We start from the raw sequence: 26352 nt of genomic DNA, 5'->3' as shown, positions 1-26352 counted from the left end.
GCCACAGACACAGCGACTCTTACATGCGAGCGTGGCTTCAAATTTCAGTCAAATAGAAAATCAATTGTGACAGTACTACAGTTTGTCTTGTGAGAAGCCTGTCCTTCCCAGTGGACTGAGGCACACAGCTCAATAACTGTAGGAACAGAGGTAAACCCGCCACTCTGTGACGGGCTCAGTGTTGTGAATGGCAATTCAGGTTCCACCGAAAGTTGAACTCGGATAGCTGGATTCAGAGTCCAGAGTGCTCACCATTACACCATGGAACCACTGACAAGGTGCCAATATCTTGCTTTCACAGACATCTAGGAAAAATTATGGCTTCAACTGGAAACGTTGCATCATTTCATGCATTTGTATTTCTACATACATTAAAAAGATTTATAAAGAGCTGAGTGGTGAAGCGGCAGTGCGCTGGGCCCATAACCCCGAGGTTCCTTGGCCAGTATCATCCTCTGCTAAAGACACAGTGTGTTTTGTCATCCAACAGAGATGCAAAAGTCAAATAATGAGATTCAGTGATTCAACACATGACCAATTGAGAAGACGACGTTGACATTTTACAAACAATTTTAAACTCCTGTCATTTGTTTTCAGTGCCATTCATGGCCTGACTCCTTCCTAACACTGTGAGATTTTAACTATCCGTGAGCATGGCAGGACCTTGCTTTCCTCAGGTCAGCTTCTGTTGGAAGCATTCAAGTTCCACACAAACAGTGAGATGACTCTTTGTTTTTCTTTTTTTCTTCTGCTTTTGCTGCTCCCACACTGTGGAACAAACTGCCTTTGGCATTCGCGCCATGACTTATCTCCGATTTTTCAATGCAAAGCTGAAGATTGGCGTGTTTAGATTGACTGATGATTCTGGATAGGGTGGTCATATTTTTCAAGGGTGCACGTATGTTTTTCTTTGTATTTTAATTCCACTGACAGGTTTTACTAATCTGTGCCAATACTTCTTGGCCATCGTGTTTATTATGGTTTAAAAAAATTGACCACGCCCACTTTTGGTGTCTGTCTCTGTGGCGCAATAGGTCAGCGCGTTCGGCTGTTAACCGAAAGGTTGGTGGTTCAAGCCCACCCAGGGACGTTGGCCATTCTTCCTGCCAGGTTTCAAGGTCTTGGCATTGACTCACTATCAGCAGTCTGCCTTCATGTGACACTTTTCTCCGGTTGGACCTTCTTCCATCATTTCAACAGATGAAATCATTTCATCTCTCTTTCTCTTCGACTTCATGTCGCACTGACAACTGCAGTCAACACTCTCCTTGGATTGCTGGCTTATTAGCATTGTGAAACCTTTGCTGACAATTTCAAAGTCCATGAATGACATGCATTTACTGCCACATCTGCCAATCTTGTCAAGCTGACACCACAAACTAATCAATCCGTTTTGAGAATGGACAAAGCCTCTTCCGAGACATGTGACGAAGCCCACTTGAACCAAAACAGTGACATTCAACACATTCAATGTGCAACTTCAGATAGTACAGGCAAATGTAGCACGTGGGATTGAAGACACAACAAATGATTGTGACAGCGACCTGAGAGTCACTGCCGATGTGTGGACCAAAGGAAGATCTTGAGGTGTCGTGTCATGTCATCATCCAAGCTGTGAAATTAAATCATGGAACCTGTGGACAGGCCAACTGCCAGGCGTCCACCCTGGTCTCCACATTGCGGTCGCTGGAACAAGAACAAGTTTGGGCGTTAGTCTACCAAATGAAAGCTTTTGACCGGTGGAGAGACTCGCTGTCACAGCACCTTCATGGTCGCTACTGGGTGGAATCGTTAAAAATCAATATAGTTGGGCTCTTTTCTGCTGCTCTCTCTAGCAAAAAGACACTAGTTGGTGCGACAGGAAACTGAGCGCAACTCCTCAGGAGCAGTGAAATGCCCAAAGACAAGACAATAAATGAACTCTCCAGAGTACAAGCTGATCCAGAACCTAAGCAGAAGTTCAGCAACACTGACGACATGGTACAGAGACTCCTGGAAGGGTGCCATCCAATCCCTGCACTGTTGTGAGATCCTCAGGCAGCTGAAAGCGGTTATGACCAGTCAGATTTGAGGTGTGATTGGTTTCTTGTGCTGGAGGAGGTGTAGCAATGTGAAACAGTTCTCAATGACCCACTTTACAGGAAACTTGGTCACATTTCACACGTGCATTCAGGCCGAGTTGTGTTTTAGCTGACAACAAATGCTTCAGTACTACCTACAGGTGGTGAGGGGAGCTTCAACTGGTTTCTGCCTTTTGGAAGAGGAATGTGAATTGTGAAACGCCTTTTTGACCTTGACCACATGCTCTGCAGAAGTGATTCCAAGTCATTTGCCAGTAAGTCACTTCCCAAGGAGGGCTTGGTCCACCTGCTTTTCAGTTAACGGCCACACGCTCTCACCAATTTTCGCCACAGACACAGCGACTCTTACATGCGAGCGTGGCTTCAAATTTCAATCAAATAGAAAATCAATTGTGACAGTACTACGGTTTGTCTTGTGAGAAGCCTGTCCTTCCCAGTGGACTGAGGCACACAGCTCAATAACTGTAGGAACAGAGGTAAACCCGCCACTCTGTAACGGGCTCAGTGTTGTGAACGGCAATTCAGGTTCCACCGAGAGTTGAACTCGGATTGCTGGATTCAGAGTCCAGAGTGCTCACCATTACACCATGGAACCACTGACAAGGTGCCAATATCTTGCTTTCACAGACATCTAGGAAAAATTATGGCTTCAACTGGAAACGTTGCATCATTTCATGCATTTGTATTTCTACATACATTAAAAAGATTTATAAAGAGCTGAGTGGTGAAGCGGCAGTGCGCTGGGCCCATAACCCCGAGGTTCCTTGGCCAGTATCATCCTCTGCTAAAGACACAGTGTGTTTTGTCATCCAACAGAGATGCAAAAGTCAAATAATGAGATTCAGTGATTCAACACATGACCAATTGAGAAGACGACGTTGACATTTTACAAACAATTTTAAACTCCTGTCATTTGTTTTCAGTGCCATTCATGGCCTGACTCCTTCCTAACACTGTGAGATTTTAACTATCCGTGAGCATGGCAGGACCTTGCTTTCCTCAGGTCAGCTTCTGTTGGAAGCATTCAAGTTCCACACAAACAGTGAGATGACTCTTTGTTTTTCTTTTTTTCTTCTGCTTTTGCTGCTCCCACACTGTGGAACAAACTGCCTTTGGCATTCGCGCCATGACTTATCTCCGATTTTTCAATGCAAAGCTGAAGATATGCGTGTTTAGATTGACTGATGATTCTGGATAGGGTGGTCATGTTTTTCAAGGGTGCACGTATGTTTTTCTTTGTATTTTAATTCCACTGACAGGTTTTACTAATCTGTGCCAATACTTCTTGGCCATCGTGTTTATTATGGTTTAAAAAAATTGACCACGCCCACTTTTGGTGTCTGTCTCTGTGGCGCAATAGGTCAGCGCGTTCGGCTGTTAACCGAAAGGTTGGTGGTTCAAGCCCACCCAGGGACGTTGGCCATTCTTCCTGCCAGGTTTCAAGGTCTTGGCATTGACTCACTATCAGCAGTCTGCCTTCATGTGACACTTTTCTCCGGTTGGACCTTCTTCCATCATTTCAACAGATGAAATCATTTCATCTCTCTTTCTCTTCAACTTCATGTCGCACTGACAACTGCAGTCAACACTCTCCTTGGATTGCTGGCTTATTAGCATTGTGAAACCTTTGCTGACAATTTCAAAGTCCATGAATGACATGCATTTACTGCCACATCTGCCAATCTTGTCAAGCTGACACCACAAACTAATCAAACCATTTTGAGAATGGACAAAGCCTCTTCCGAGACATGTGACGAAGCCCACTTGAACCAAAACAGTGACATTCAACACATTCAATGTGCAACTTCAGATAGTACAGGCAAATGTAGCACGTGGGATTGAAGACACAACAAATGAGTGTGACAGCGACCTGAGAATCACTGCCGATGTGTGGACCAAAGGAAGATCTTGAGGTGTCGTGTCATGTCATCATCCAAGCTGTGAAATTAAATCATGGAACCTGTGGACAGGCCAACTGCCAGGCGTCCACCCTGGTCTCCACATTGCGGTCGCTGGAACAAGAACAAGTTTGGGCGTTAGTCTACCAAATGAAAGCTTTTGACCGGTGGAGAGACTCGCTGTCACAGCACCTTCATGGTCGCTACTGGGTGGAATCGTTAAAAATCAATATAGTTGGGCTCTTTTCTGCTGCTCTCTCTAGCAAAAAGACACTAGTTGGTGTGACAGGAAACTGAGCGCAACTCCTCAGGAGCAGTGAAATGCCCAAAGACAAGACAATAAATGAACTCTCCAGAGTACAAGCTGATCCAGAACCTAAGCAGAAGTTCAGCAACACTGACGACATGGTACAGAGACTCCTGGAAGGGTGCCATCCAATCCCTGCACTGTTGTCAGATCCTCAGGCAGCTGAAAGCGGTTATGACCAGTCAGATTTGAGGTGTGATTGGTTTCTTGTGCTGGAGGAGGTGTAGCAATGTGAAACAGTTCTCAATGACCCACTTTACAGGAAACTTGGTCACATTTCACACGTGCATTCAGGCCGAGTTGTGTTTTAGCTGACAACAAATGCTTCAGTACTACCTACAGGTGGTGAGGGGAGCTTCAACTGGTTTCTGTCTTTTGGAAGAGGAATGTGAATTGTGAAACGCCTTTTTGACCTTGACCACATGCTCTGCAGAAGTGATTCCAAGTCATTTGCCAGTAAGTCACTTCCCAAGGTGGGCTTGGTCCACCAGCTTTTCAGTTAACGGCCACACGCTCTCACCAATTTTCGCCACAGACACAGCGACTCTTACATGCGAGCGTGGCTTCAAATTTCAATCAAATAGAAAATCAATTGTGACAGTACTACAGTTTGTCTTGTGAGAAGCCTGTCCTTCCCAGTGGACTGAGGCACACAGCTCAATAACTGTAGGAACAGAGGTAAACCCGTCACTCTGTAACGGGCTCAGTGTTGTGAACGGCAATTCAGGTTCCACCGAGAGTTGAACTCGGATTGCTGGATTCAGAGTCCAGAGTGCTCACCATTACACCATGGAACCACTGACAAGGTGCCAATATCTTGCTTTCACAGACATCTAGGAAAAATTATGGCTTCAACTGGAAACGTTGCATCATTTCATGCATTTGTATTTCTACATACATTAAAAAGATTTATAAAGAGCTGAGTGGTGAAGCGGCAGTGCGCTGGGCCCATAACCCCGAGGTTCCTTGGCCAGTATCATCCTCTGCTAAAGACACAGTGTGTTTTGTCATCCAACAGAGATGCAAAAGTCAAATAATGAGATTCAGTGATTCAACACATGACCAATTGAGAAGACGACGTTGACATTTTACAAACAATTTTAAACTCCTGTCATTTGTTTTCAGTGCCATTCATGGCCTGACTCCTTCCTAACACTGTGAGATTTTAACTATCCGTGAGCATGGCAGGACCTTGCTTTCCTCAGGTCAGCTTCTGTTGGAAGCATTCAAGTTCCACACAAACAGTGAGATGACTCTTTGTTTTTCTTTTTTTCTTCTGCTTTTGCTGCTCCCACACTGTGGAACAAACTGCCTTTGGCATTCGCGCCATGACTTATCTCCGATTTTTCAATGCAAAGCTGAAGATTGGCGTGTTTAGATTGACTGATGATTCTGGATAGGGTGGTCATATTTTTCAAGGGTGCACGTATGTTTTTCTTTGTATTTTAATTCCACTGACAGGTTTTACTAATCTGTGCCAATACTTCTTGGCCATCGTGTTTATTATGGTTTAAAAAAATTGACCACGCCCCCTTTTGGTGTCTGTCTCTGTGGCGCAATAGGTCAGCGCGTTCGGCTGTTAACCGAAAGGTTGGTGGTTCAAGCCCACCCAGGGACGTTGGCCATTCTTCCTGCCAGGTTTCAAGGTCTTGGCATTGACTCACTATCAGCAGTCTGCCTTCATGTGACACTTTTCTCCGGTTGGACCTTCTTCCATCATTTCAACAGATGAAATCATTTCATCTCTCTTTCTCTTCAACTTCATGTCGCACTGACAACTGCAGTCAACACTCTCCTTGGATTGCTGGCTTATTAGCATTGTGAAACCTTTGCTGACAATTTCAAAGTCCATGAATGACATGCATTTACTGCCACATCTGCCAATCTTGTCAAGCTGACGCCACAAACTAATCAATCCGTTTTGAGAATGGACAAAGCCTCTTCCGAGACATGTGACGAAGCCCACTTGAACCAAAACAGTGACATTCAACACATTCAATGTGCAACTTCAGATAGTACAGGCAAATGTAGCACGTGGGATTGAAGACACAACAAATGAGTGTGACAGCGACCTGAGAATCACTGCCGATGTGTGGACCAAAGGAAGATCTTGAGGTGTCGTGTCATGTCATCATCCAAGCTGTGAAATTAAATCATGGAACCTGTGGACAGGCCAACTGCCAGGCGTCCACCCTGGTCTCCACATTGCGGTCGCTGGAACAAGAACAAGTTTGGGCGTTAGTCTACCAAATGAAAGCTTTTGACCGGTGGAGAGACTCGCTGTCACAGCACCTTCATGGTCGCTACTGGGTGGAATCGTTAAAAATCAATATAGTTGGGCTCTTTTCTGCTGCTCTCTCTAGCAAAAAGACACTAGTTGGTGCGACAGGAAACTGAGCGCAACTCCTCAGGAGCAGTGAAATGCCCAAAGACAAGACAATAAATGAACTCTCCAGAGTACAAGCTGATCCAGAACCTAAGCAGAAGTTCAGCAACACTGACGACATGGTACAGAGACTCCTGGAAGGGTGCCATCCAATCCCTGCACTGTTGTGAGATCCTCAGGCAGCTGAAAGCGGTTATGACCAGTCAGATTTGAGGTGTGATTGGTTTCTTGTGCTGGAGGAGGTGTAGCAATGTGAAACAGTTCTCAATGACCCACTTTACAGGAAACTTGGTCACATTTCACACGTGCATTCAGGCCGAGTTGTGTTTTAGCTGACAACAAATGCTTCAGTACTACCTACAGGTGGTGAGGGGAGCTTCAACTGGTTTCTGTCTTTTGGAAGAGGAATGTGAATTGTGAAACGCCTTTTTGACCTTGACCACATGCTCTGCAGAAGTGATTCCAAGTCATTTGCCAGTAAGTCACTTCCCAAGGAGGGCTTGGTCCACCTGCTTTTCAGTTAACGGCCACACGCTCTCACCAATTTTCGCCACAGACACAGCGACTCTTACATGCGAGCGTGACTTCAAATTTCAATCAAATAGAAAATCAATTGTGACAGTACTACAGTTTGTCTTGTGAGAAGCCTGTCCTTCCCAGTGGACTGAGGCACACAGCTCAATAACTGTAGGAACAGAGGTAAACCCGCCACTCTGTAACGGGCTCAGTGTTGTGAACGGCAATTCAGGTTCCACCGAGAGTTGAACTCGGATTGCTGGATTCAGAGTCCAGAGTGCTCACCATTACACCATGGAACCACTGACAAGGTGCCAATATCTTGCTTTCACAGACATCTAGGAAAAATTATGGCTTCAACTGGAAACGTTGCATCATTTCATGCATTTGTATTTCTACATACATTAAAAAGATTTATAAAGAGCTGAGTGGTGAAGCGGCAGTGCGCTGGGCCCATAACCCCGAGGTTCCTTGGCCAGTATCATCCTCTGCTAAAGACACAGTGTGTTTTGTCATCCAACAGAGATGCAAAAGTCAAATAATGAGATTCAGTGATTCAACACATGACCAATTGAGAAGACGACGTTGACATTTTACAAACAATTTTAAACTCCTGTCATTTGTTTTCAGTGCCATTCATGGCCTGACTCCTTCCTAACACTGTGAGATTTTAACTATCCGTGAGCATGGCAGGACCTTGCTTTCCTCAGGTCAGCTTCTGTTGGAAGCATTCAAGTTCCACACAAACAGTGAGATGACTCTTTGTTTTTCTTTTTTTCTTCTGCTTTTGCTGCTCCCACACTGTGGAACAAACTGCCTTTGGCATTCGCGCCATGACTTATCTCCGATTTTTCAATGCAAAGCTGAAGATATGCGTGTTTAGATTGACTGATGATTCTGGATAGGGTGGTCATGTTTTTCAAGGGTGCACGTATGTTTTTCTTTGTATTTTAATTCCACTGACAGGTTTTACTAATCTGTGCCAATACTTCTTGGCCATCGTGTTTATTATGGTTTAAAAAAATTGACCACGCCCACTTTTGGTGTCTGTCTCTGTGGCGCAATAGGTCAGCGCGTTCGGCTGTTAACCGAAAGGTTGGTGGTTCAAGCCCACCCAGGGACGTTGGCCATTCTTCCTGCCAGGTTTCAAGGTCTTGGCATTGACTCACTATCAGCAGTCTGCCTTCATGTGACACTTTTCTCCGGTTGGACCTTCTTCCATCATTTCAACAGATGAAATCATTTCATCTCTCTTTCTCTTCGACTTCATGTCGCACTGACAACTGCAGTCAACACTCTCCTTGGATTGCTGGCTTATTAGCATTGTGAAACCTTTGCTGACAATTTCAAAGTCCATGAATGACATGCATTTACTGCCACATCTGCCAATCTTGTCAAGCTGACACCACAAACTAATCAATCCGTTTTGAGAATGGACAAAGCCTCTTCCGAGACATGTGACGAAGCCCACTTGAACCAAAACAGTGACATTCAACACATTCAATGTGCAACTTCAGATAGTACAGGCAAATGTAGCACGTGGGATTGAAGACACAACAAATGAGTGTGACAGCGACCTGAGAATCACTGCCGATGTGTGGACCAAAGGAAGATCTTGAGGTGTCGTGTCATGTCATCATCCAAGCTGTGAAATTAAATCATGGAACCTGTGGACAGGCCAACTGCCAGGCGTCCACCCTGGTCTCCACATTGCGGTCGCTGGAACAAGAACAAGTTTGGGCGTTAGTCTACCAAATGAAAGCTTTTGACCGGTGGAGAGACTCGCTGTCACAGCACCTTCATGGTCGCTACTGGGTGGAATCGTTAAAAATCAATATAGTTGGGCTCTTTTCTGCTGCTCTCTCTAGCAAAAAGACACTAGTTGGTGTGACAGGAAACTGAGCGCAACTCCTCAGGAGCAGTGAAATGCCCAAAGACAAGACAATAAATGAACTCTCCAGAGTACAAGCTGATCCAGAACCTAAGCAGAAGTTCAGCAACACTGACGACATGGTACAGAGACTCCTGGAAGGGTGCCATCCAATCCCTGCACTGTTGTCAGATCCTCAGGCAGCTGAAAGCGGTTATGACCAGTCAGATTTGAGGTGTGATTGGTTTCTTGTGCTGGAGGAGGTGTAGCAATGTGAAACAGTTCTCAATGACCCACTTTACAGGAAACTTGGTCACATTTCACACGTGCATTCAGGCCGAGTTGTGTTTTAGCTGACAACAAATGCTTCAGTACTACCTACAGGTGGTGAGGGGAGCTTCAACTGGTTTCTGTCTTTTGGAAGAGGAATGTGAATTGTGAAACGCCTTTTTGACCTTGACCACATGCTCTGCAGAAGTGATTCCAAGTCATTTGCCAGTAAGTCACTTCCCAAGGTGGGCTTGGTCCACCAGCTTTTCAGTTAACGGCCACACGCTCTCACCAATTTTCGCCACAGACACAGCGACTCTTACATGCGAGCGTGGCTTCAAATTTCAATCAAATAGAAAATCAATTGTGACAGTACTACAGTTTGTCTTGTGAGAAGCCTGTCCTTCCCAGTGGACTGAGGCACACAGCTCAATAACTGTAGGAAAAGAGGTAAACCCGTCACTCTGTAACGGGCTCAGTGTTGTGAACGGCAATTCAGGTTCCACCGAGAGTTGAACTCGGATTGCTGGATTCAGAGTCCAGAGTGCTCACCATTACACCATGGAACCACTGACAAGGTGCCAATATCTTGCTTTCACAGACATCTAGGAAAAATTATGGCTTCAACTGGAAACGTTGCATCATTTCATGCATTTGTATTTCTACATACATTAAAAAGATTTATAAAGAGCTGAGTGGTGAAGCGGCAGTGCGCTGGGCCCATAACCCCGAGGTTCCTTGGCCAGTATCATCCTCTGCTAAAGACACAGTGTGTTTTGTCATCCAACAGAGATGCAAAAGTCAAATAATGAGATTCAGTGATTCAACACATGACCAATTGAGAAGACGACGTTGACATTTTACAAACAATTTTAAACTCCTGTCATTTGTTTTCAGTGCCATTCATGGCCTGACTCCTTCCTAACACTGTGAGATTTTAACTATCCGTGAGCATGGCAGGACCTTGCTTTCCTCAGGTCAGCTTCTGTTGGAAGCATTCAAGTTCCACACAAACAGTGAGATGACTCTTTGTTTTTCTTTTTTTCTTCTGCTTTTGCTGCTCCCACACTGTGGAACAAACTGCCTTTGGCATTCGCGCCATGACTTATCTCCGATTTTTCAATGCAAAGCTGAAGATTGGCGTGTTTAGATTGACTGATGATTCTGGATAGGGTGGTCATATTTTTCAAGGGTGCACGTATGTTTTTCTTTGTATTTTAATTCCACTGACAGGTTTTACTAATCTGTGCCAATACTTCTTGGCCATCGTGTTTATTATGGTTTAAAAAAATTGACCACGCCCCCTTTTGGTGTCTGTCTCTGTGGCGCAATAGGTCAGCGCGTTCGGCTGTTAACCGAAAGGTTGGTGGTTCAAGCCCACCCAGGGACGTTGGCCATTCTTCCTGCCAGGTTTCAAGGTCTTGGCATTGACTCACTATCAGCAGTCTGCCTTCATGTGACACTTTTCTCCGGTTGGACCTTCTTCCATCATTTCAACAGATGAAATCATTTCATCTCTCTTTCTCTTCAACTTCATGTCGCACTGACAACTGCAGTCAACACTCTCCTTGGATTGCTGGCTTATTAGCATTGTGAAACCTTTGCTGACAATTTCAAAGTCCATGAATGACATGCATTTACTGCCACATCTGCCAATCTTGTCAAGCTGACGCCACAAACTAATCAATCCGTTTTGAGAATGGACAAAGCCTCTTCCGAGACATGTGACGAAGCCCACTTGAACCAAAACAGTGACATTCAACACATTCAATGTGCAACTTCAGATAGTACAGGCAAATGTAGCACGTGGGATTGAAGACACAACAAATGAGTGTGACAGCGACCTGAGAATCACTGCCGATGTGTGGACCAAAGGAAGATCTTGAGGTGTCGTGTCATGTCATCATCCAAGCTGTGAAATTAAATCATGGAACCTGTGGACAGGCCAACTGCCAGGCGTCCACCCTGGTCTCCACATTGCGGTCGCTGGAACAAGAACAAGTTTGGGCGTTAGTCTACCAAATGAAAGCTTTTGACCGGTGGAGAGACTCGCTGTCACAGCACCTTCATGGTCGCTACTGGGTGGAATCGTTAAAAATCAATATAGTTGGGCTCTTTTCTGCTGCTCTCTCTAGCAAAAAGACACTAGTTGGTGCGACAGGAAACTGAGCGCAACTCCTCAGGAGCAGTGAAATGCCCAAAGACAAGACAATAAATGAACTCTCCAGAGTACAAGCTGATCCAGAACCTAAGCAGAAGTTCAGCAACACTGACGACATGGTACAGAGACTCCTGGAAGGGTGCCATCCAATCCCTGCACTGTTGTCAGATCCTCAGGCAGCTGAAAGCGGTTATGACCAGTCAGATTTGAGGTGTGATTGGTTTCTTGTGCTGGAGGAGGTGTAGCAATGTGAAACAGTTCTCAATGACCCACTTTACAGGAAACTTGGTCACATTTCACACGTGCATTCAGGCCGAGTTGTGTTTTAGCTGACAACAAATGCTTCAGTACTACCTACAGGTGGTTAGGGGAGCTTCAACTGGTTTCTGTCTTTTGGAAGAGGAATGTGAATTGTGAAACGCCTTTTTGACCTTGACCACATGCTCTGCAGAAGTGATTCCAAGTCATTTGCCAGTAAGTCACTTCCCAAGGAGGGCTTGGTCCACCTGCTTTTCAGTTAACGGCCACACGCTCTCACCAATTTTCGCCACAGACACAGCGACTCTTACATGCGAGCGTGACTTCAAATTTCAATCAAATAGAAAATCAATTGTGACAGTACTACAGTTTGTCTTGTGAGAAGCCTGTCCTTCCCAGTGGACTGAGGCACACAGCTCAATAACTGTAGGAACAAGCAGAAAGCAAGATATTGGCACCTTGTCAGTGGTTCCATGGTGTAATGGTGAGCACTCTGGACTCTGAATCCAGCTATCCGAGTTCAACTTTCGGTGGAACCTGAATTGCCATTCACAACACTAAGCCCGTCACAGAGTGGCGGGTTTACCTCTGTTCCTACAGTTATTGAGCTGTGTGCCTCAGTCCACTGGGAAGGACAGGCTTCTCACAAGACAAACTGTAGTACTGTCACAATTGATTTTCTATTTGACTGAAATTTGAAGCCACGCTCGCATGTAAGAGTCGCTGTGTCTGTGGCGAAAATTGGTGAGAGCGTGTGGCCGTTAACTTAAAATACTGGTGGACCAAGCCCACCTTGGGAAGTGACTTACTGGCAAATGACTTGGAATCACTTCTGCAGAGCATGTGGTCAAGGTCAAAAAGGCGTTTCACAATTCACATTCCTCTTCCAAAAGACAGAAACCAGTTGAAGCTCCCCTCACCACCTGTAGGTAGTACTGAAGCATTTGTTGTCAGCTAAAACACAACTCGGCCTGAATGCACGTGTGAAATGTGACCAAGTTTCCTGTAAAGTGGGTCATTGAGAACTGTTTCACATTGCTACACCTCCTCCAGCACAAGAAACCAATCACACCTCAAATCTGACTGGTCATAACCGCTTTCAGCTGCCTGAGGATCTGACAACAGTGCAGGGATTGGATGGCACCCTTCCAGGAGTCTCTGTACCATGTCGTCAGTATTGCTGAACTTCTGCTTAGGTTCTGGATCAGCTTGTACTCTGGAGAGTTCATTTATTGTCTTGTCTTTGGGCATTTCACTGCTCCTGAGGAGTTGCGCTCAGTTTCCTGTCGCACCAACTCGTGTCTTTTTGCTAGAGAGAGCAGCAGAAAAGAGCCCAACTATATTGATTTTTAACGATTCCATCCAGTAGCGACCATGAAGGTGCTGTGACAGCGAGTCTCTCCACCGGTCAAAAGCTTTCATTTGGTAGACTAACGCCCAAACTTGTTCTTGTTCCAGCGACCGCAATGTGGAGACCAGGGTGGACGCCTGGCAGTTGGCCTGTCCACAGGTTCCATGATTTAATTTCACAGCTTGGATGATGACATGACAAGACACCTCAAGATCTTCCTTTGGTCCACACATCGGCAGTGACTCTCAGGTCGCTGTCACAATCATTTGTTGTGTCTTCAATCCCACGTGCTACATTTGCCTGTACTATCTGAAGTTGCACATTGAATGTGTTGAATGTCACTGTTTTGGTTCAAGTGGGCTTCGTCACATGTCTCGGAAGAGGCTTTGTCCATTCTCAAAATGGTTTGATTAGTTTGTGGTGTCAGCTTGACAAGATTGGCAGATGTGGCAGTAAATGCATGTCATTCATGGACTTTGAAATTGTCAGCAAAGGTTTCACAATGCTAATAAGCCAGTAATCCAAGGAGAGTGTTGACTGCAGTTGTCAGTGCGACATGAAGTTGAAGAGAAAGGATTGCTGGATTCAGAGTCCAGAGTGCTCACCATTACACCATGGAACCACTGACAAGGTGCCAATATCTTGCTTTCACAGACATCTAGGAAAAATTATGGCTTCAACTGGAAACGTTGCATCATTTCATGCATTTGTATTTCTACATACATTAAAAAGATTTATAAAGAGCTGAGTGGTGAAGCGGCAGTGCGCTGGGCCCATAACCCCGAGGTTCCTTGGCCAGTATCATCCTCTGCTAAAGACACAGTGTGTTTTGTCATCCAACAGAGATGCAAAAGTCAAATAATGAGATTCAGTGATTCAACACATGACCAATTGAGAAGACGACGTTGACATTTTACAAACAATTTTAAACTCCTGTCATTTGTTTTCAGTGCCATTCATGGCCTGACTCCTTCCTAACACTGTGAGATTTTAACTATCCGTGAGCATGGCAGGACCTTGCTTTCCTCAGGTCAGCTTCTGTTGGAAGCATTCAAGTTCCACACAAACAGTGAGATGACTCTTTGTTTTTCTTTTTTTCTTCTGCTTTTGCTGCTCCCACACTGTGGAACAAACTGCCTTTGGCATTCGCGCCATGACTTATCTCCGATTTTTCAATGCAAAGCTGAAGATTGGCGTGTTTAGATTGACTGATGATTCTGGATAGGGTGGTCATATTTTTCAAGGGTGCACGTATGTTTTTCTTTGTATTTTAATTCCACTGACAGGTTTTACTAATCTGTGCCAATACTTCTTGGCCATCGTGTTTATTATGGTTTAAAAAAATTGACCACGCCCACTTTTGGTGTCTGTCTCTGTGGCGCAATAGGTCAGCGCGTTCGGCTGTTAACCGAAAGGTTGGTGGTTCAAGCCCACCCAGGGACGTTGGCCATTCTTCCTGCCAGGTTTCAAGGTCTTGGCATTGACTCACTATCAGCAGTCTGTCTTCATGTGACACTTTTCTCCGGTTGGACCTTCTTCCATCATTTCAACAGATGAAATCATTTCATCTCTCTTTCTCTTCAACTTCATGTCGCACTGACAACTGCAGTCAACACTTCTCCTTGGATTGCTGGCTTATTAGCATTGTGAAACCTTTGCTGACAATTTCAAAGTCCATAAATGACATGCATTTACTGCCACATCTGCCACATCTGCCAATCTTGTCAAGCTGACACCACAAACTAATCAATCCGTTTTGAGAATGGACAAAGCCTCTTCCGAGACATGTGACGAAGCCCACTTGAACCAAAACAGTGACATTCAACACATTCAATGTGCAACTTCAGATAGTACAGGCAAATGTAGCACGTGGGATTGAAGACACAACAAATGAGTGTGACAGCGACCTGAGAATCACTGCCGATGTGTGGACCAAAGGAAGATCTTGAGGTGTCTTGTCATGTCATCATCCAAGCTGTGAAATTAAATCATGGAACCTGCGGACAGGCCAACTGCCAGGCGTCCACCCTGGTCTCCACATTGCGGTCGCTGGAACAAGAACAAGTTTGGGCGTTAGTCTACCAAATGAAAGCTTTTGACCGGTGGAGAGACTCGCTGTCACAGCACCTTCATGGTCGCTACTGGGTGGAATCGTTAAAAATCAATATAGTTGGGCTCTTTTCTGCTGCTCTCTCTAGCAAAAAGACACTAGTTGGTGCTGACAGGAAACTGAGCGCAACTCCTCAGGAGCAGTGAAATGCCCAAAGACAAGACAATAAATGAACTCTCCAGAGTACAAGCTGATCCAGAACCTAAGCAGAAGTTCAGCAACACTGACGACATGGTACAGAGACTCCTGGAAGGGTGCCATCCAATCCCTGCACTGTTGTCAGATCCTCAGGCAGCTGAAAGCGGTTATGACCAGTCAGATTTGAGGTGTGATTGGTTTCTTGTGCTGGAGGAGGTGTAGCAATGTGAAACAGTTCTCAATGACCCACTTTACAGGAAACTTGGTCACATTTCACACGTGCATTCAGGCCGAGTTGTGTTTTAGCTGACAACAAATGCTTCAGTACTACCTACAGGTGGTGAGGGGAGCTTCAACTGGTTTCTGTCTTTTGGAAGAGGAATGTGAATTGTGAAACGCCTTTTTGACCTTGACCACATGCTCTGCAGAAGTGATTCCAAGTCATTTGCCAGTAAGTCACTTCCCAAGGTGGGCTTGGTCCACCAGCTTTTCAGTTAACGGCCACACGCTCTCACCAATTTTCGCCACAGACACAGCGACTCTTACATGCGAGCGTGGCTTCAAATTTCAATCAAATAGAAAATCAATTGTGACAGTACTACAGTTTGTCTTGTGAGAAGCCTGTCCTTCCCAGTGGACTGAGGCACACAGCTCAATAACTGTAGGAACAGAGGTAAACCCGTCACTCTGTAACGGGCTCAGTGTTGTGAACGGCAATTCAGGTTCCACCGAGAGTTGAACTCGGATTGCTGGATTCAGAGTCCAGAGTGCTCACCATTACACCATGGAACCACTGACAAGGTGCCAATATCTTGCTTTCACAGACATCTAGGAAAAATTATGGCTTCAACTGGAAACGTTGCATCATTTCATGCATTTGTATTTCTACATACATTAAAAAGATTTATAAAGAGCTGAGTGGTGAAGCGGCAGTGCGCTGGGCCCATAACCCCGAGGTTCCTTGGCCAGTATCATCCTCTGCTAAAGACACAGTGTGTTTTGTCATCCAACAGAGATGCAAAAGTCAAATAATGAGATTCAGTGATTCAACACATGACCAATTGAGAAGACGACGTTGACATTTTACAAACAATTTTAAACTCCTGTCATTTGTTTTCAGTGCCATTCATGGCCTGACTCCTTCCTAACACTGTGAGATTTTAACTATCCGTGAGCATGGCAGGACCTTGCTTTCCTCAGGTCAGCTTCTGTTGGAAGCATTCAAGTTCCACACAAACAGTGAGATGACTCTTTGTTTTTCTTTTTTTCTTCTGCTTTTGCTGCTCCCACACTGTGGAACAAACTGCCTTTGGCATTCGCGCCATGACTTATCTCCGATTTTTCAATGCAAAGCTGAAGATTGGCGTGTTTAGATTGACTGATGATTCTGGATAGGGTGGTCATATTTTTCAAGGGTGCACGTATGTTTTTCTTTGTATTTTAATTCCACTGACAGGTTTTACTAATCTGTGCCAATACTTCTTGGCCATCGTGTTTATTATGGTTTAAAAAAATTGACCACGCCCCCTTTTGGTGTCTGTCTCTGTGGCGCAATAGGTCAGCGCGTTCGGCTGTTAACCGAAAGGTTGGTGGTTCAAGCCCACCCAGGGACGTTGGCCATTCTTCCTGCCAGGTTTCAAGGTCTTGGCATTGACTCACTATCAGCAGTCTGCCTTCATGTGACACTTTTCTCCGGTTGGACCTTCTTCCATCATTTCAACAGATGAAATCATTTCATCTCTCTTTCTCTTCAACTTCATGTCGCACTGACAACTGCAGTCAACACTCTCCTTGGATTGCTGGCTTATTAGCATTGTGAAACCTTTGCTGACAATTTCAAAGTCCATGAATGACATGCATTTACTGCCACATCTGCCAATCTTGTCAAGCTGACGCCACAAACTAATCAATCCGTTTTGAGAATGGACAAAGCCTCTTCCGAGACATGTGACGAAGCCCACTTGAACCAAAACAGTGACATTCAACACATTCAATGTGCAACTTCAGATAGTACAGGCAAATGTAGCACGTGGGATTGAAGACACAACAAATGAGTGTGACAGCGACCTGAGAATCACTGCCGATGTGTGGACCAAAGGAAGATCTTGAGGTGTCGTGTCATGTCATCATCCAAGCTGTGAAATTAAATCATGGAACCTGTGGACAGGCCAACTGCCAGGCGTCCACCCTGGTCTCCACATTGCGGTCGCTGGAACAAGAACAAGTTTGGGCGTTAGTCTACCAAATGAAAGCTTTTGACCGGTGGAGAGACTCGCTGTCACAGCACCTTCATGGTCGCTACTGGGTGGAATCGTTAAAAATCAATATAGTTGGGCTCTTTTCTGCTGCTCTCTCTAGCAAAAAGACACTAGTTGGTGCGACAGGAAACTGAGCGCAACTCCTCAGGAGCAGTGAAATGCCCAAAGACAAGACAATAAATGAACTCTCCAGAGTACAAGCTGATCCAGAACCTAAGCAGAAGTTCAGCAACACTGACGACATGGTACAGAGACTCCTGGAAGGGTGCCATCCAATCCCTGCACTGTTGTCAGATCCTCAGGCAGCTGAAAGCGGTTATGACCAGTCAGATTTGAGGTGTGATTGGTTTCTTGTGCTGGAGGAGGTGTAGCAATGTGAAACAGTTCTCAATGACCCACTTTACAGGAAACTTGGTCACATTTCACACGTGCATTCAGGCCGAGTTGTGTTTTAGCTGACAACAAATGCTTCAGTACTACCTACAGGTGGTGAGGGGAGCTTCAACTGGTTTCTGTCTTTTGGAAGAGGAATGTGAATTGTGAAACGCCTTTTTGACCTTGACCACATGCTCTGCAGAAGTGATTCCAAGTCATTTGCCAGTAAGTCACTTCCCAAGGAGGGCTTGGTCCACCTGCTTTTCAGTTAACGGCCACACGCTCTCACCAATTTTCGCCACAGACACAGCGACTCTTACATGCGAGCGTGACTTCAAATTTCAATCAAATAGAAAATCAATTGTGACAGTACTACAGTTTGTCTTGTGAGAAGCCTGTCCTTCCCAGTGGACTGAGGCACACAGCTCAATAACTGTAGGAACAAGCAGAAAGCAAGATATTGGCACCTTGTCAGTGGTTCCATGGTGTAATGGTGAGCACTCTGGACTCTGAATCCAGCTATCCGAGTTCAACTCTCGGTGGAACCTGAATTGCCATTCACAACACTAAGCCCGTCACAGAGTGGCGGGTTTACCTCTGTTCCTACAGTTATTGAGCTGTGTGCCTCAGTCCACTGGGAAGGACAGGCTTCTCACAAGACAAACTGTAGTACTGTCACAATTGATTTTCTATTTGACTGAAATTTGAAGCCACGCTCGCATGTAAGAGTCGCTGTGTCTGTGGCGAAAATTGGTGAGAGCGTGTGGCCGTTAACTTAAAATACTGGTGGACCAAGCCCACCTTGGGAAGTGACTTACTGGCAAATGACTTGGAATCACTTCTGCAGAGCATGTGGTCAAGGTCAAAAAGGCGTTTCACAATTCACATTCCTCTTCCAAAAGACAGAAACCAGTTGAAGCTCCCCTCACCACCTGTAGGTAGTACTGAAGCATTTGTTGTCAGCTAAAACACAACTCGGCCTGAATGCACGTGTGAAATGTGACCAAGTTTCCTGTAAAGTGGGTCATTGAGAACTGTTTCACATTGCTACACCTCCTCCAGCACAAGAAACCAATCACACCTCAAATCTGACTGGTCATAACCGCTTTCAGCTGCCTGAGGATCTGACAACAGTGCAGGGATTGGATGGCACCCTTCCAGGAGTCTCTGTACCATGTCGTCAGTATTGCTGAACTTCTGCTTAGGTTCTGGATCAGCTTGTACTCTGGAGAGTTCATTTATTGTCTTGTCTTTGGGCATTTCACTGCTCCTGAGGAGTTGCGCTCAGTTTCCTGTCGCACCAACTCGTGTCTTTTTGCTAGAGAGAGCAGCAGAAAAGAGCCCAACTATATTGATTTTTAACGATTCCATCCAGTAGCGACCATGAAGGTGCTGTGACAGCGAGTCTCTCCACCGGTCAAAAGCTTTCATTTGGTAGACTAACGCCCAAACTTGTTCTTGTTCCAGCGACCGCAATGTGGAGACCAGGGTGGACGCCTGGCAGTTGGCCTGTCCACAGGTTCCATGATTTAATTTCACAGCTTGGATGATGACATGACAAGACACCTCAAGATCTTCCTTTGGTCCACACATCGGCAGTGACTCTCAGGTCGCTGTCACAATCATTTGTTGTGTCTTCAATCCCACGTGCTACATTTGCCTGTACTATCTGAAGTTGCACATTGAATGTGTTGAATGTCTCTGTTTTGGTTCAAGTGGGCTTCGTCACATGTCTCGGAAGAGGCTTTGTCCATTCTCAAAATGGTTTGATTAGTTTGTGGTGTCAGCTTGACAAGATTGGCAGATGTGGCAGTAAATGCATGTCATTCATGGACTTTGAAATTGTCAGCAAAGGTTTCACAATGCTAATAAGCCAGTAATCCAAGGAGAGTGTTGACTGCAGTTGTCAGTGCGACATGAAGTTGAAGAGAAAGGATTGCTGGATTCAGAGTCCAGAGTGCTCACCATTACACCATGGAACCACTGACAAGGTGCCAATATCTTGCTTTCACAGACATCTAGGAAAAATTATGGCTTCAACTGGAAACGTTGCATCATTTCATGCATTTGTATTTCTACATACATTAAAAAGATTTATAAAGAGCTGAGTGGTGAAGCGGCAGTGCGCTGGGCCCATAACCCCGAGGTTCCTTGGCCAGTATCATCCTCTGCTAAAGACACAGTGTGTTTTGTCATCCAACAGAGATGCAAAAGTCAAATAATGAGATTCAGTGATTCAACACATGACCAATTGAGAAGACGACGTTGACATTTTACAAACAATTTTAAACTCCTGTCATTTGTTTTCAGTGCCATTCATGGCCTGACTCCTTCCTAACACTGTGAGATTTTAACTATCCGTGAGCATGGCAGGACCTTGCTTTCCTCAGGTCAGCTTCTGTTGGAAGCATTCAAGTTCCACACAAACAGTGAGATGACTCTTTGTTTTTCTTTTTTTCTTCTGCTTTTGCTGCTCCCACACTGTGGAACAAACTGCCTTTGGCATTCGCGCCATGACTTATCTCCGATTTTTCAATGCAAAGCTGAAGATTGGCGTGTTTAGATTGACTGATGATTCTGGATAGGGTGGTCATATTTTTCAAGGGTGCACGTATGTTTTTCTTTGTATTTTAATTCCACTGACAGGTTTTACTAATCTGTGCCAATACTTCTTGGCCATCGTGTTTATTATGGTTTAAAAAAATTGACCACGCCCCCTTTTGGTGTCTGTCTCTGTGGCGCAATAGGTCAGCGCGTTCGGCTGTTAACCGAAAGGTTGGTGGTTCAAGCCCACCCAGGGACGTTAGCCATTCTTCCTGCCAGGTTTCAAGGTCTTGGCATTGACTCACTATCAGCAGTCTGTCTTCATGTGACACTTTTCTCCGGTTGGACCTTCTTCCATCATTTCAACAGATGAAATCATTTCATCTCTCTTTCTCTTCAACTTCATGTCGCACTGACAACTGCAGTCAACACTCTCCTTGGATTGCTGGCTTATTAGCATTGTGAAACCTTTGCTGACAATTTCAAAGTCCATGAATGACATGCATTTACTGCCACATCTGCCAATCTTGTCAAGCTGACACCACAAACTAATCAATCCGTTTTGAGAATGGACAAAGCCTCTTCCGAGACATGTGACGAAGCCCACTTGAACCAAAACAGTGACATTCAACACATTCAATGTGCAACTTCAGATAGTACAGGCAAATGTAGCACGTGGGATTGAAGACACAACAAATGAGTGTGACAGCGACCTGAGAATCACTGCCGATGTGTGGACCAAAGGAAGATTTTGAGGTGTCGTGTCATGTCATCATCCAAGCTGTGAAATTAAATCATGGAACCTGTGGACAGGCCAACTGCCAGGCGTCCACCCTGGTCTCCACATTGCGGTCGCTGGAACAAGAACAAGTTTGGGCGTTAGTCTACCAAATGAAAGCTTTTGACCGGTGGAGAGACTCGCTGTCACAGCACCTTCATGGTCGCTACTGGGTGGAATCGTTAAAAATCAATATAGTTGGGCTCTTTTCTGCTGCTCTCTCTAGCAAAAAGACACTAGTTGGTGCGACAGGAAACTGAGCGCAACTCCTCAGGAGCAGTGAAATGCCCAAAGACAAGACAATAAATGAACTCTCCAGAGTACAAGCTGATCCAGAACCTAAGCAGAAGTTCAGCAACACTGACGACATGGTACAGAGACTCCTGGAAGGGTGCCATCCAATCCCTGCACTGTTGTCAGATCCTCAGGCAGCTGAAAGCGGTTATGACCAGTCAGATTTGAGGTGTGATTGGTTTCTTGTGCTGGAGGAGGTGTAGCAATGTGAAACAGTTCTCAATGACCCACTTTACAGGAAACTTGGTCACATTTCACACGTGCATTCAGGCCGAGTTGTGTTTTAGCTGACAACAAATGCTTCAGTACTACCTACAGGTGGTGAGGGGAGCTTCAACTGGTTTCTGTCTTTTGGAAGAGGAATGTGAATTGTGAAACGCCTTTTTGACCTTGACCACATGCTCTGCAGAAGTGATTCCAAGTCATTTGCCAGTAAGTCACTTCCCAAGGAGGGCTTGGTCCACCTGCTTTTCAGTTAACGGCCACACGCTCTCACCAATTTTCGCCACAGACACAGCGACTCTTACATGCGAGCGTGGCTTCAAATTTCAATCAAATAGAAAATCAATTGTGACAGTACTACAGTTTGTCTTGTGAGAAGCCTGTCCTTCCCAGTGGACTGAGGCACACAGCTCAATAACTGTAGGAACAGAGGTAAACCCGCCACTCTGTAACGGGCTCAGTGTTGTGAACGGCAATTCAGGTTCCACCGAGAGTTGAACTCGGATAGCTGGATTCAGAGTCCAGAGTGCTCACCATTACACCATGGAACCACTGACAAGGTGCCAATATCTTGCTTTCACAGACATCTAGGAAAAATTATGGCTTCAACTGGAAACGTTGCATCATTTCATGCATTTGTATTTCTACATACATTAAAAAGATTTATAAAGAGCTGAGTGGTGAAGCGGCAGTGCGCTGGGCCCATAACCCCGAGGTTCCTTGGCCAGTATCATCCTCTGCTAAAGACACAGTGTGTTTTGTCATCCAACAGAGATGCAAAAGTCAAATAATGAGATTCAGTGATTCAACACATGACCAATTGAGAAGACGACGTTGACATTTTACAAACAATTTTAAACTCCTGTCATTTGTTTTCAGTGCCATTCATGGCCTGACTCCTTCCTAACACTGTGAGATTTTAACTATCCGTGAGCATGGCAGGACCTTGCTTTCCTCAGGTCAGCTTCTGTTGGAAGCATTCAAGTTCCACACAAACAGTGAGATGACTCTTTGTTTTTCTTTTTTTCTTCTGCTTTTGCTGCTCCCACACTGTGGAACAAACTGCCTTTGGCATTCGCGCCATGACTTATCTCCGATTTTTCAATGCAAAGCTGAAGATTGGCGTGTTTAGATTGACTGATGATTCTGGATAGGGTGGTCATATTTTTCAAGGGTGCACGTATGTTTTTCTTTGTATTTTAATTCCACTGACAGGTTTTACTAATCTGTGCCAATACTTCTTGGCCATCGTGTTTATTATGGTTTAAAAAAATTGACCACGCCCTCTTTTGGTGTCTGTCTCTGTGGCGCAATAGGTCAGCGCGTTCGGCTGTTAACCGAAAGGTTGGTGGTTCAAGCCCACCCAGGGACGTTGGCCATTCTTCCTGCCAGGTTTCAAGGTCTTGGCATTGACTCACTATCAGCAGTCTGCCTTCATGTGACACTTTTCTCCGGTTGGACCTTCTTCCATCATTTCAACAGATGAAATCATTTCATCTCTCTTTCTCTTCGACTTCATGTCGCACTGACAACTGCAGTCAACACTCTCCTTGGATTGCTGGCTTATTAGCATTGTGAAACCTTTGCTGACAATTTCAAAGTCCATGAATGACATGCATTTACTGCCACATCTGCCAATCTTGTCAAGCTGACACCACAAACTAATCAATCCGTTTTGAGAATGGACAAAGCCTCTTCCGAGACATGTGACGAAGCCCACTTGAACCAAAACAGTGACATTCAACACATTCAATGTGCAACTTCAGATAGTACAGGCAAATGTAGCACGTGGGATTGAAGACACAACAAATGATTGTGACAGCGACCTGAGAGTCACTGCCGATGTGTGGACCAAAGGAAGATCTTGAGGTGTCGTGTCATGTCATCATCCAAGCTGTGAAATTAAATCATGGAACCTGTGGACAGGCCAACTGCCAGGCGTCCACCCTGGTCTCCACATTGCGGTCGCTGGAACAAGAACAAGTTTGGGCGTTAGTCTACCAAATGAAAGCTTTTGACCGGTGGAGAGACTCGCTGTCACAGCACCTTCATGGTCGCTACTGGGTGGAATCGTTAAAAATCAATATAGTTGGGCTCTTTTCTGCTGCTCTCTCTAGCAAAAAGACACTAGTTGGTGCGACAGGAAACTGAGCGCAACTCCTCAGGAGCAGTGAAATGCCCAAAGACAAGACAATAAATGAACTCTCCAGAGTACAAGCTGATCCAGAACCTAAGCAGAAGTTCAGCAACACTGACGACATGGTACAGAGACTCCTGGAAGGGTGCCATCCAATCCCTGCACTGTTGTCAGATCCTCAGGCAGCTGAAAGCGGTTATGACCAGTCAGATTTGAGGTGTGATTGGTTTCTTGTGCTGGAGGAGGTGTAGCAATGTGAAACAGTTCTCAATGACCCACTTTACAGGAAACTTGGTCACATTTCACACGTGCATTCAGGCCGAGTTGTGTTTTAGCTGACAACAAATGCTTCAGTACTACCTACAGGTGGTGAGGGGAGCTTCAACTGGTTTCTGTCTTTTGGAAGAGGAATGTGAATTGTGAAACGCCTTTTTGACCTTGACCACATGCTCTGCAGAAGTGATTCCAAGTCATTTGCCAGTAAGTCACTTCCCAAGGAGGGCTTGGTCCACCTGCTTTTCAGTTAACGGCCACACGCTCTCACCAATTTTCGCCACAGACACAGCGACTCTTACATGCGAGCGTGGCTTCAAATTTCAATCAAATAGAAAATCAATTGTGACAGTACTACAGTTTGTCTTGTGAGAAGCCTGTCCTTCCCAGTGGACTGAGGCACACAGCTCAATAACTGTAGGAACAGAGGTAAACCCGCCACTCTGTAACGGGCTCAGTGTTGTGAACGGCAATTCAGGTTCCACCGAGAGTTGAACTCGGATAGCTGGATTCAGAGTCCAGAGTGCTCACCATTACACCATGGAACCACTGACAAGGTGCCAATATCTTGCTTTCACAGACATCTAGGAAAAATTATGGCTTCAACTGGAAACGTTGCATCATTTCATGCATTTGTATTTCTACATACATTAAAAAGATTTATAAAGAGCTGAGTGGTGAAGCGGCAGTGCGCTGGGCCCATAACCCCGAGGTTCCTTGGCCAGTATCATCCTCTGCTAAAGACACAGTGTGTTTTGTCATCCAACAGAGATGCAAAAGTCAAATAATGAGATTCAGTGATTCAACACATGACCAATTGAGAAGACGACGTTGACATTTTACAAACAATTTTAAACTCCTGTCATTTGTTTTCAGTGCCATTCATGGCCTGACTCCTTCCTAACACTGTGAGATTTTAACTATCCGTGAGCATGGCAGGACCTTGCTTTCCTCAGGTCAGCTTCTGTTGGAAGCATTCAAGGTCCACACAAACAGTGAGATGACTCTTTGTTTTTCTTTTTTTCTTCTGCTTTTGCTGCTCCCACACTGTGGAACAAACTGCCTTTGGCATTCGCGCCATGACTTATCTCCGATTTTTCAATGCAAAGCTGAAGATTGGCGTGTTTAGATTGACTGATGATTCTGGATAGGGTGGTCATATTTTTCAAGGGTGCACGTATGTTTTTCTTTGTATTTTAATTCCACTGACAGGTTTTACTAATCTGTGCCAATACTTCTTGGCCATCGTGTTTATTATGGTTTAAAAAAATTGACCACGCCCTCTTTTGGTGTCTGTCTCTGTGGCGCAATAGGTCAGCGCGTTTGGCTGTTAACCGAAAGGTTGGTGGTTCAAGCCCACCCAGGGACGTTGGCCATTCTTCCTGCCAGGTTTCAAGGTCTTGGCATTGACTCACTATCAGCAGTCTGCCTTCATGTGACACTTTTCTCCGGTTGGACCTTCTTCCATCATTTCAACAGATGAAATCATTTCATCTCTCTTTCTCTTCAACTTCATGTCGCACTGACAACTGCAGTCAACATTCTCCTTGGATTAGTGGCTTATTAGCATTGTGAAACCTTTGCTGACAATTTCAAAGTCCATAAATGACATGCATTTACTGCCACATCTGCCACATCTGCCAATCTTGTCAAGCTGACACCACAAACTAATCAATCCGTTTTGAGAATGGACAAAGCCTCTTCCGAGACATGTGACGAAGCCCACTTGAACCAAAACAGTGACATTCAACACATTCAATGTGCAACTTCAGATAGTACAGGCAAATGTAGCACGTGGGATTGAAGACACAACAAATGATTGTGACAGCGACCTGAGAGTCACTGCCGATGTGTGGACCAAAGGAAGATCTTGAGGTGTCTTGTCATGTCATCATCCAAGCTGTGAAATTAAATCATGGAACCTGCGGACAGGCCAACTGCCAGGCGTCCACCCTGGTCTCCACATTGCGGTCGCTGGAACAAGAACAAGTTTGGGCGTTAGTCTACCAAATGAAAGCTTTTGACCGGTGGAGAGACTCGCTGTCACAGCACCTTCATGGTCGCTACTGGGTGGAATCGTTAAAAATCAATATAGTTGGGCTCTTTTCTGCTGCTCTCTCTAGCA

At 45.2% G+C, this 26352-nt stretch overlaps 20 non-coding genes across 20 annotated transcripts; 12 read left to right on the top strand and 8 right to left on the bottom strand.

The window, feature by feature from the left end:
- Nucleotides 1–197: 197 nt before the first annotated feature.
- On the bottom strand, nt 198–269 carry trnaq-cug (transfer RNA glutamine (anticodon CUG)). Its single transcript has one exon. It is a non-coding gene; the product is annotated as a tRNA-Gln (tRNA).
- A 747-nt stretch (nt 270–1016) lies between these two features.
- Nucleotides 1017–1090, top strand: trnan-guu (transfer RNA asparagine (anticodon GUU)). Its single transcript has one exon. It is a non-coding gene; the product is annotated as a tRNA-Asn (tRNA).
- A 1514-nt stretch (nt 1091–2604) lies between these two features.
- Nucleotides 2605–2676, bottom strand: trnaq-cug (transfer RNA glutamine (anticodon CUG)). Its single transcript has one exon. It is a non-coding gene; the product is annotated as a tRNA-Gln (tRNA).
- Nucleotides 2677–3423: 747 nt separating this feature from the next.
- On the top strand, nt 3424–3497 carry trnan-guu (transfer RNA asparagine (anticodon GUU)). The gene has a single exon. It is a non-coding gene; the product is annotated as a tRNA-Asn (tRNA).
- Nucleotides 3498–5011: 1514 nt separating this feature from the next.
- On the bottom strand, nt 5012–5083 carry trnaq-cug (transfer RNA glutamine (anticodon CUG)). Its single transcript has one exon. It is a non-coding gene; the product is annotated as a tRNA-Gln (tRNA).
- Nucleotides 5084–5830: 747 nt separating this feature from the next.
- Nucleotides 5831–5904, top strand: trnan-guu (transfer RNA asparagine (anticodon GUU)). The gene has a single exon. It is a non-coding gene; the product is annotated as a tRNA-Asn (tRNA).
- A 1514-nt stretch (nt 5905–7418) lies between these two features.
- Nucleotides 7419–7490, bottom strand: trnaq-cug (transfer RNA glutamine (anticodon CUG)). Its single transcript has one exon. It is a non-coding gene; the product is annotated as a tRNA-Gln (tRNA).
- Nucleotides 7491–8237: 747 nt separating this feature from the next.
- On the top strand, nt 8238–8311 carry trnan-guu (transfer RNA asparagine (anticodon GUU)). Its single transcript has one exon. It is a non-coding gene; the product is annotated as a tRNA-Asn (tRNA).
- A 1514-nt stretch (nt 8312–9825) lies between these two features.
- trnaq-cug (transfer RNA glutamine (anticodon CUG)) lies at nt 9826–9897 on the bottom strand. Its single transcript has one exon. It is a non-coding gene; the product is annotated as a tRNA-Gln (tRNA).
- A 747-nt stretch (nt 9898–10644) lies between these two features.
- Nucleotides 10645–10718, top strand: trnan-guu (transfer RNA asparagine (anticodon GUU)). The gene has a single exon. It is a non-coding gene; the product is annotated as a tRNA-Asn (tRNA).
- A 1496-nt stretch (nt 10719–12214) lies between these two features.
- trnaq-cug (transfer RNA glutamine (anticodon CUG)) lies at nt 12215–12286 on the top strand. Its single transcript has one exon. It is a non-coding gene; the product is annotated as a tRNA-Gln (tRNA).
- A 2181-nt stretch (nt 12287–14467) lies between these two features.
- Nucleotides 14468–14541, top strand: trnan-guu (transfer RNA asparagine (anticodon GUU)). Its single transcript has one exon. It is a non-coding gene; the product is annotated as a tRNA-Asn (tRNA).
- A 1525-nt stretch (nt 14542–16066) lies between these two features.
- Nucleotides 16067–16138, bottom strand: trnaq-cug (transfer RNA glutamine (anticodon CUG)). Its single transcript has one exon. It is a non-coding gene; the product is annotated as a tRNA-Gln (tRNA).
- Nucleotides 16139–16885: 747 nt separating this feature from the next.
- trnan-guu (transfer RNA asparagine (anticodon GUU)) lies at nt 16886–16959 on the top strand. Its single transcript has one exon. It is a non-coding gene; the product is annotated as a tRNA-Asn (tRNA).
- Nucleotides 16960–18455: 1496 nt separating this feature from the next.
- Nucleotides 18456–18527, top strand: trnaq-cug (transfer RNA glutamine (anticodon CUG)). Its single transcript has one exon. It is a non-coding gene; the product is annotated as a tRNA-Gln (tRNA).
- A 2181-nt stretch (nt 18528–20708) lies between these two features.
- On the top strand, nt 20709–20782 carry trnan-guu (transfer RNA asparagine (anticodon GUU)). Its single transcript has one exon. It is a non-coding gene; the product is annotated as a tRNA-Asn (tRNA).
- A 1514-nt stretch (nt 20783–22296) lies between these two features.
- On the bottom strand, nt 22297–22368 carry trnaq-cug (transfer RNA glutamine (anticodon CUG)). The gene has a single exon. It is a non-coding gene; the product is annotated as a tRNA-Gln (tRNA).
- A 747-nt stretch (nt 22369–23115) lies between these two features.
- trnan-guu (transfer RNA asparagine (anticodon GUU)) lies at nt 23116–23189 on the top strand. Its single transcript has one exon. It is a non-coding gene; the product is annotated as a tRNA-Asn (tRNA).
- A 1514-nt stretch (nt 23190–24703) lies between these two features.
- trnaq-cug (transfer RNA glutamine (anticodon CUG)) lies at nt 24704–24775 on the bottom strand. Its single transcript has one exon. It is a non-coding gene; the product is annotated as a tRNA-Gln (tRNA).
- A 747-nt stretch (nt 24776–25522) lies between these two features.
- trnan-guu (transfer RNA asparagine (anticodon GUU)) lies at nt 25523–25596 on the top strand. The gene has a single exon. It is a non-coding gene; the product is annotated as a tRNA-Asn (tRNA).
- The last annotated feature ends 756 nt before the right edge of the window (nt 25597–26352 follow it).

This window comes from Salarias fasciatus, chromosome 22, assembly GCF_902148845.1.
Source record: "Salarias fasciatus chromosome 22, fSalaFa1.1, whole genome shotgun sequence".
In the NCBI taxonomy this organism is placed as follows: domain Eukaryota; kingdom Metazoa; phylum Chordata; class Actinopteri; order Blenniiformes; family Blenniidae; genus Salarias; species Salarias fasciatus.
The sequence above is the reverse complement of the archived record's forward strand: the minus strand, read 5'-3'. Positions and strand labels throughout refer to the sequence as shown.